The sequence below is a fragment of the Oncorhynchus mykiss genome, chromosome 24 (genome assembly GCF_057628025.1).
Source record: "Oncorhynchus mykiss isolate SJ-2025 chromosome 24, ASM5762802v1, whole genome shotgun sequence".
NCBI lineage: Eukaryota > Metazoa > Chordata > Actinopteri > Salmoniformes > Salmonidae > Oncorhynchus > Oncorhynchus mykiss.
Window position 1 is genome coordinate 18186678 of NC_143045.1, and position 9915 is coordinate 18196592.

The window sequence follows — 9915 nt, forward strand, 5'->3', positions numbered from 1 at the left end:
AAATTGATTGGACACACCTAGTAAGCAATACTATACATATTAAAGGGTGAAATACTGTAGCTAAGTTATCATAAAAATACAACTCCAAGCTAGAAATATCAGAAGACTAAAAGGTAGTTCTAACCTTAAATATGACTGGGAGAAGTGTCAAAAATAAGAAAGCAATATATTCCATAGTACACTAGAACACAGCAAAACATGAACAACAACAGTCTAACCATAGCTGAGGGCAATTGAGCAACATGTCCACTGGATGACAGCAAATGGACCCATCACGACCCTACAGGAAGGGTGAGAAATCCATATCTTAATTTAAACCAGGGTATTTAGTGGCCTGTAGTTTGTAAATCCCAAAACTTTCCCTTTGGTTTAACTGTTTAAGACGGTCCCCTTTTCTAATAGAGGCTGGAACATGATCATTACCCATAGCTTGTAGGGAGGCAGGGTTGCCATGGTGTAGGGACTTGTAGTGCCTTGCCATGGGGTAGTCTTCATTGCCTACCCGTACGGCGTACTTGTGTTCCGCTAAGCGGTCTTGAAGGCGTCTCTTTGTCCGTCCAATGTAGAACACCTTGCACTGTGGACATTCCAATCTATAGATGACATGAGTGGTTTTAAAATTAATTAAATGCTTGACGTAATACTCCATTTTGGAAGCTGTGTCAACAAAATACTTCTTCTGTGCAATATTTGTGCAGTAATTAGGGTGGCAGGGTAGCCTAGAGGTTAGAGCATTGGACTAGTAACTGGAAGGTTGCAAGTTCAAATCCCCAAGCTGACAAGGTACAAATCTGTCATTCTGCCCCTGAACAGGCAGTTAACCCACTGTTCCTAGGCCATCATTGAAAATAAGAATTTGTTCTTAACTGACTTGCCTAGTTAAAAATATATATATTACTGCAATGGTTACATTTAAAGGAGCCCTTGGGTTTGTGGTCAAGCAAAGTTTTTTTGAGAGTCACCCGGAAGATAACTGTGGATTAATTTGTCATTTAGGGTAGGACATCTCTTAAAGCTCGGCTACTACATCGACTTGGTGTAGTAGCGTATCACTTTGGATGATTCCCCAATTGTTTTTATTGATTATTTTAATGTTCTCTGCTTCAGTGCTGTATTTTGTAACAAAATACACTCTCTCTGATGTATCACGAGGCGCTCCCCTTCACAAAAAGTTCTCTCTGTCAAGTAATCCAGCCCTTATACCGGCATCTTTCAGGACCTGAACACTGTAGCCCCGATTCAAGAAGCGATTCTCCAATTCAGCAGATTTGACACTGTAGTCTGTTTCCTGATTGCAAATTCTGTGGACTCTTTGGAATTGGCCATATGGAATATTCTCTTTTAACCTTCTGGGGTGAAAGCTGTCTTCCCTCAGAATGGTATTCCCATCTGTAGGCTTCCTAAAGATTGATGTGTGTAAACAACCTTTGTCATTTTTACTAATGTCGAGGTCCAAAAAATTAATGTTATCCTTGCTATACTCCATTGTTAGTTTGAGGTTAGGGTTAATGTTAAGGTATTGGTGGAAGGAAATAAGTTCATCTTCTGAGCCGGACCAAAACAGACAAACATCATCAATATAGCGTCCCCACCATACAATCCGTCAAAGAAATGGTTATTTTAATTAAATGAAGTCATTTTCCCGTTTACCCAAGTACAAACCAGCATAGGAAGGGCTGTAGCTCCCATGGCACACCCTTTGACCTAAAGATAAAGATGTTATGATTAAGAATCCATTCAGTCAGTGAGACAATGAATTCTGTAGGAGGCATCTCAGTTTCAGATCGGGTACTCAAGAAATGGTACATAGCTGCCAAACCTTTTTCATGCTCAATGGTGGTGTGTATAGACTCCACATCCATGGTGACTAAAAAGGAAGCTGTACCTATATTGTTCTATTCCTTAATTTTGTTCAACACATCTGTGGTATCTTGAAGATAGGCTGGGAGTGACGTCAGAAAAGGCTTAATAAAGTAATCAATGTGCTTAGAGATGGCAGACCAGTCATTAGTGGTAATGAAAGTCTGACAGAACCCATCTCTAAGTACATTGATTACTTTATTAAGCCTTTTCTGACGCATGCACCCTTGTGGGGCCCCAGTGTTGAGGATCAGCGAAGTGGAGATGTTGTTTCCTACATTCGCCACCTAGAGGCGGCCCGTCAGGAAGTCCAGGACCCAATCACACAGGGCAGGGTTGAGACCCAGGGCCTCAAGTTTAATGATGAGCTTCGAGAGTACTATGGTGTTGAATGCTGAGCTGTAGTCAATGAACAGCATTCTTACATAGGTTTTCCTCTTGTCCAGGGCAGTATGCAGTGCGATGGCAATTGCATCATCTGTGGATCTATTGGTGCGGTAAGCAAATGAAAGTGGGTCTAGGGTGTCAGGTAAGGTAGAGGTGATATGATCCTTAACTAGCTTCTCAAGCACTTCATGATGATAGAAGTGAGTGCTATGGGGCGATGGTCATTTAGTTCAGTTACCTTTGCTTTCTTGGGTACATGGATAATGGTGGACATCTTGAAGCAAGTGGGACAGCAGACTGGGATATGGAGAGATTGAAATTGTCCATAAACACTCCAGCAAGCTGATCTGTGCATGCTTTGAGTACGCGGCTAGGGATTTCGTCTGGGGCGGCAGCCTTGCGAGGGTTAACACGCTTAAATGTCTTACTCATGTCGGCCACGGAGAACGAGAGCCCACAGTCCTTAGGAGCGGGCCGTGTCAGTGGCACTGTGTTATCCTCAAAGCGGGCGAAGATGGTGTTTAGCTTGCCTAGGAGCAAGACGTCGTTGTCCACGAAGTGGCTGGTTTTCCCTTTGTAATCTGTGATTGTCTGTAGACCCTGCCACATACTGTACGTCTTGTGTCTGAGTCATTGAATTGTGACTCTACTTTGTCTATGTACTGATGTTTTGCTTGTTTGATTGCCTTAAGGAGGGAATAACTACACTGTTTGTATTCAACCATATTCCCAGTCACCTTGCTATGGTTAAATGCGGTTTGCGCTTTCAGTTTTGCGCGGATGCTGCCATCTATCCATGGTTTCTGGTGTGGGTCGTTTTTAATAGTCACCGTGAGACAACATTCCCTATACACTTCTTTATGAACTCAATCACTGTGTCCGTGTAAACGTCAATGTTATTCTCAGAGGCTGCATGATCTCCCAGTCTACGTGATCAAAACAATCTTGAAGCATGGATTCTGACTGGTCAGACCAGCGTTGAATGGCACGGGTACTTCCTGTTTGAGTTTCTGTCTATAGTAAGGGAGGAGCAAAATGGAGTTGTGATCTGATTTGCCGATGGGAGGGTGGGGGAGGGGATTTGTAGGCATCTTCAAAAGGCGAGTAGCAGTGGTCTAGTGTTTTTTTCTAAGCGAGTACTAAAGTCAATGTGTTGATACAACTTCGGTAGAGTTTTCCTTACATTTGTTTTGTTCAAATCCCAAGCTACAATAAATGCGGCCTTAGGATATGTGGTTTCCAGTTTGCATAAAATCCAGTGTAGTTCCTTGAGGGCCATCGTGGTATCGGCTTGAGGGGGAATATACATGGCTGGGACTATAACCGAAGAGAATTCTCTTGGGAGGTAATACGGTCGGCATTTGATTGTGAGCTATTCTAGGTTGGGTGAACAAAATAACTTGAGTTTCTTCTTCCCGGATAGTTATTTATTCCTGTCTGCTGAGAACCCAGCTGGCTGTATGGATGGGAACAGTATATGCCGAGAGAGCCATGATTTTGTGAAACAGAGTATGTTACAGTCCCTGATGTCTCTCTGGAAGGAGATCCTCTCCCCGAGCTCGTCTACTTTATTGTCCAGAGACTGAACATTAGTGAGTAATATACTTGGAAGCGGTGGATGGTGTGCCCGCCTCCTGAGTCAGACTAGACGTTTACTCAGAATACCTCTTCTCCCCCGGCGGCGTCTTGGAGTTCAATTGCCCTGGGTGGCACGAACAAAGGATCCAATTCGGAAAATTCATATTCCTGGTCGTAATGCTGGTGAATTACCGCCACTCTGATATCCAAAGTTATTTCCAGCTGTATGTAATAACACAAAAAACATTCTGGGCTAATGGAGAAAACAGCAGCGGGTCCTGTTGGGCCTGTGTGTGTGGGGCTACAGATGTACTTCATTTTCTCATTTAGCCTGCCCTAGTTACTGCCATGCCTGAAGGCTTCAAGGTAATGAGAGCCAATGATGCTGTCATAACTCTCCTGTGACGATCTGAAGGATCAGGTTACAGTGGGTCCACTCTACAGCATGCTCTCTCTCATAGAGGGGGAGAGCGGGAAGTCGGCTGTTTTATGGTCAGTCATAAAATACGCTGCCCCTATGCTCTTTAGTGTTCGAGATTGGAGTGTAGTCTGTGGAACACAGAGAGACACTTGGACATCAAAAGTTTGAATAATTAAACAATATTTATATTTTTGAGAATGTGGGAGTGGTCCGTGAACACTTGAGGACTGTCATGACGAGTGTGTTTATCTCATGAAGGACAGGAAACACACATAACTGTATCTCTTAAAGTGTACATTTCCCAGCTTTCAGGTTTACATCTAAATATTGTGAAACGCATGTGATTAAACATGAAACTATTTGTGAAAATATGTAATGTGATGTTAACTTCTTGACGCTACCCATCCCTGTCGTGGAATCATGAATAGCATAGCGCAACAGTCAAATAATATTACTAAAAAATATTCATATTCATGAAATCACAAGTGCTATATTGCAAAACACAGTTTAGCCTTTTGTTAATCCACCTGTCATCTCAGATTTTGAAATTATGCTTTACAGTGAAAGCAATCCAAGCGTTTGTGTAAGTTTATCGATAGCCTAGCATACACTTAGCATCAGGAAGCTTGGTCACAAAAATCAGAAAAGCAATCAAATTAACCGTTTACCTTTGATGATCTTCGGATGTTTTCACTCACGGGACTCCCAGTTACACAACAAATGTTCCTTTTGTTCCATAAAGATTATTTTTATACCCAAAATACCTCTGTTTGTTTGTCGCGTTATGTTCAGAAATCCACAGGAAAGAGCGGTCACGACAACGCAGATGGAAATTCCAAATAGTCTCCATAATGTCCACAGAAGCATGTCAAACGTTTTATATAATCATTCCTCAGGTAGTTTTTAAAATATATATTCGATAATATATCAACCGAGTGTGTAGGTTTTTCAATAACAGCGGGAGGAACAATGGCGGCTTTACTCTGTAGCGCAAAAACTCACTGAGAGCCCCCACCTATCCACTTACGCAATGTGATCTTTCATGCTAATTTTTCCAAATAAAAGCCTGAAACTATGTATAAAACTGTTGACACCTTAGGGAAACCGTAGAAAAAGGAATCTGGTTGATATCCCTCTAAATGGAGGAAAGGCATGCATAGGAACAGAAGGGTTTCAAAATAAGAGGCACTTCCTGATTGGATTTTCCTCAGGGTTTCGCCTGCTATATCAGTTCTGTTATACTCACAGACAATATTTGGACAGTTTTGGAAATTTTAGAGTGTTCTCTATCCTAATCTGTCAATTATATGCATATTCTAGCATCTGGTCATGAGAAATAGGCCGTTTACTTTGGGAATGTTATTTTTCCAAACATAAAAATAGTGCCCCCTAGCTTCGAGAGGTTAACCTTCTAAATGAGAAAATATGGGTTTTCATATAAAGTTAACCAAATCAATGGCCACGCCCACGTGAGCATAAACATTACGTTGGCGTCATGGACCGCCCTTTTCTCAGAAGTGTTTAAAACCCACTCCTGACGAAATGTACATTAGACCAGAAAATATGGAGCTGAGGCTACATGTTGAAATGGTTAAGAACTACAACTCTATAGGCCACGGAGACCATAGAGATGTATTTTTGGCTACAAGGCTGGAAATGGTTAAACTCTGAGACTATCGATCACTACAAAATAAGAGTAAATCCTAGACGTATAATTACTAGTCTGCAGCTGGAAATGACGTACATGTAAGTCTAGTACAAGAATACCGACAACCGCGGAAGCGTCTATTCTATGCAACTGTCACGAACGTCGTCACGGACAAAGCTGCAGCGTGGTGAGCATACATTTCTTTTTATTTTGAATGTCGCCAACAAAAACAAGAAACAACAAAACGACTGAAGCTGACTAGGGCTATACAGGCCACTAACACAGATAACTACCCACAACTAAGGTGGAAAAACAGGCTGCCTAAGTATAGTTAACAATCAGAGACAACACCCCCCCCCCCCCCCAAAGGTGCGAACTCCGGGCGCAAAACCTGACTCTATAGGGGAGGGTCCGGGTGGGCATCTACTTCGGTGGTGGCTCCGGTGCGGGGCAAAGACCCCGCTCCACCTCTGGCTCCCCCCACTTTGGTGGCGCATCTGGATGGCGGATCCTCGCTGCAGGCCCCGGACTGGGGACTCTCGCTGCAGGCTCCGGACTGGGGGCCCTCACTGCAGGCCCCGGACTGGGGGCCCTCGTTGGTGGCTCCGGACCGGGGACCGTCGCTGGAGGCTCCGGACCGGGGACCGTCGCTGGAGGCTCCGGACCGGGGACCGTCGCTGGATGCTCCGGACCGGGGACCGTCGCTGGATGCTCCGGACCGGGGACCGTCGCTGGATGCTCCGGACCGGGGACCGTCGCTGGATGCTCCGGACCGGGGACCGTCGCTGGATGCTCCGGACCGGGGACCGTCGCTGCAGGCTTCGGACCGTGGATCATCACTGGAGCCTTCGTGCCATGGACCATCCCTGGAGGCTTCGTGCCATGGACCATCCCTGGAGGCTTCGTGCCATGGACCATCCCTGGAGGCTTCGTGCCATGGACCATCCCTGGAGGCTTCGTGCCATGGACCATCCCTGGAGGCTTCGTGCCATGGACCATCCCTGGAGGCTTCGTGCCATGGACCATCCCTGGAGGCTTCGTGCCATGGATCATCCCTGGAGGCTTCGTGCCATGGATCATCCATGGAGGGAGGAGACGTATAGGCAGCCTGGTGTGTGGAGCTGCCACAGGGCTTACCAGGCTGGGAAGACATAAAGGAGGCCTGGTTCTGGGAGCAGGCACAGGAATCACCAGGCTGGGGAGACATACAGGAGGGCAGGCACAGGACTCACCAGGCTGGGGAGACATACAGAAGGCCTGGTTCTTGGAGTAGGCACCGGATACACTGGGCCGTGGAGGCGCACTGGAGGTCTCAAGCGTAGAGCCTGCACAACCCGTCTTGGCTGGATGGTTACCTTTGCCCGGCAAATGCGGGGCACTGGCACAGGACGCACTGGGCTGTGCAGACGCACCGGAGACCCAGTGCGCAGAGCTGGCGCAGGATATCCTGGGCCGAAGAGACGCACTGGAGGCCAGGTGTGCTGAGCCGGCACCATCCGTCCTGGCTGGATGCCCACTCTAGCCCGTCCAATGCGGGGAGCTGGAATGTAGCACACCGGGCTGTGATTGCGCACTGGAGGCACCTAGCGCTCCACCGCATAACACAGTGCCTGACCAGTACCACGCTCCCTACGGTAAGCACGAGGAGTTGGCTCAGGTCTCCAAACTGACTCAGCCAATCTCCTCGTGTGCCTCCCCCCAAAAGAATTGGGCTGCCTCTTGTGCCTGCTCCGCTGTGCCAACTCCTCGTACTGTCACCGCTCTGCTTTCGCCGCCTCTATCTCCTCCCTTGGAGGCCAATACTCTCTAGCCTTTGCCCAAGGTCCCTTGCCTTCCAAGATTTCCTCCCATGTCCATTCCTCCAGAAAACACTGCTCCTCCCGGCCACGCCGCTTGGTCCGTTTGTGGTGGGTAGTTCTGTCACGAACGTCGTCAGGGAAATGACCGGACCAAGGTGCAGAGTGGTGAGCGTACATTTATTTTTATTTTGAATGTCTCCAACAAAAACAACAAACAACAAAAAACGACTGTGAAGCTGACTAGGGCTATACAGGCCACTAACACAGATAACTACCCACAACTAAGGTGGAAAAACAGGCTGCCTAAGTATGATTCCCAATCAGAGACAACGATAGACAGCTGTCCCTGATTGAGAACCATACCCGGCCAAAACATAGAAACAGAAAACATAGAAATAAAGAAACTAGAATGCCCACCCTAGTCACACCCTGGCCTAACCAAAATAGAGAATAAAAGCCTCTCTATGGCCAGGGCGTGACAGCAACGACCATCTTTAGACCTGACGTATCCATTACAACAGACACTATCCAGAGCCGCGGAGAAAGCTACAACCACAAAGGACATTGTGACTTCTGGGGAAGTTAACCAGAGACTCTCTGATGAGCTGACTCTCAAGCAGACGGACCGGCGATTCCAACAGAGAAGACAACAACGGCATATGGGCGTAAATACATACATTGCAATTATTCTCAAATGAGCGGCTGTTCATGTGCAAAGAATTAGCATTTCAATTAATATAATTATCAATTGTGTGTAGTGAATCCATTTAGTCTTTCCCGCTCTTTCTCAGGCCCCACCCCTTTTCTTTGTCGACCAAACTGTCATATCGGCTTCATTCACTGGGGACTTTTTCTTTGTGTCATGTAGTAACCCAAATATCTACTGTTTGTTTGTTATATATTTCTGTGCTTATTTAGTTAGCTAGTAAATAAATAATTAATCCGATTTGCATATCGCTGATTCATCATTTAGGCTAGCGTTCGTGCAGATATCCAAGGGTTTGCAACATTCAGTAATGAGAACTGATGAGGTAATAATAATTCATTAATAAGCGACTGTTTTGAGATATGAAAATATCTGAAGAGTCAATTCGGGAAATAGAGACTCTAAATATTTTCCCGTGGTGCCCCGACTTCCTAGTTAATTAAATTTGACATGATTAGGTTAATCACGTAATAATAATTACACATTGAGAATGGACTTGATAAAAGACACGACAATGCTCTTAGAAGTATGTTCCCATGCAGCAGTATGGAGTAGCCTGAGTATTAGAGAGGAAAGATTCACTACATGACCAAAAGTATGTGGATACCTGCTCGTCGAACTTCTCATTCCAAAATCCTGGGCATTAATATGGAGTTGGTCTCCCCTTTGCTGCTATTATAGCCTCCACTCTTCTGGGAAGGCTTTCCACTAGATGTTGAAACATTGCTGCAGGGACTTGCTTCCATTCAGCCACAAAAGCATTAGTGAGGTTGTGCACTGATGTCGGGCGATTAGGCCTGGCTCCCAGTCGGCGTTCCAATTCATCCCAAAGGTATGCAATAGGGTTGAGGTCAGGGCTATGTGCAGGCCAGTCAAGTACTTCCACAACCGATCTCGACAAACCATTTCTGTAGGGACCTCGCTTTGTGCATGGGGGCATTGTCATGTTGAAACAGGAAAGGGGCTTCCCCAAACTGTTGTCACAAAGTTGGAAGCACAGAATCGTCTAGAATGTCATTGTATGCTGTAGAGTTAAGATCTCTTTTCACTGGAACTAAGGGGTATAACCTGAACCATGAAAAACAGCCAGCCCCAGACCAACAGCCTCCTCCACCAAACGTTACAGTTGTCACTATGCATTGGGGCAAACCCAGTTTGGTGGATGGCCAATGGCGGCGAGCTTTACACCACTCCAGCCGATGCTTGACATCGCACATGGTGATCTCAGGCTTGTGTACTGCTGCTCAGCCGTGGAAACCCATTTTATGAAGCTCCCGACGAACAGTTCTTGTGCTGACTTTGCTTCCAGAGGCAGTTTGGAACTTGGTAGTGAGTGTTGCAACCGAGGACAGACAATTTTTACGCGCTACGTGCTTCAGCACAAGAAGCCGTTGTTCCCAGACATTTCCACTTCACAGTAACATCACTTACAGTTTACCTGCTCCAGCAGGGCAGAAACTTGGCGACCTGATTTGTTGGAAAGGTGGCATCCTTTGACAGTGCCACGTTTAAAGTC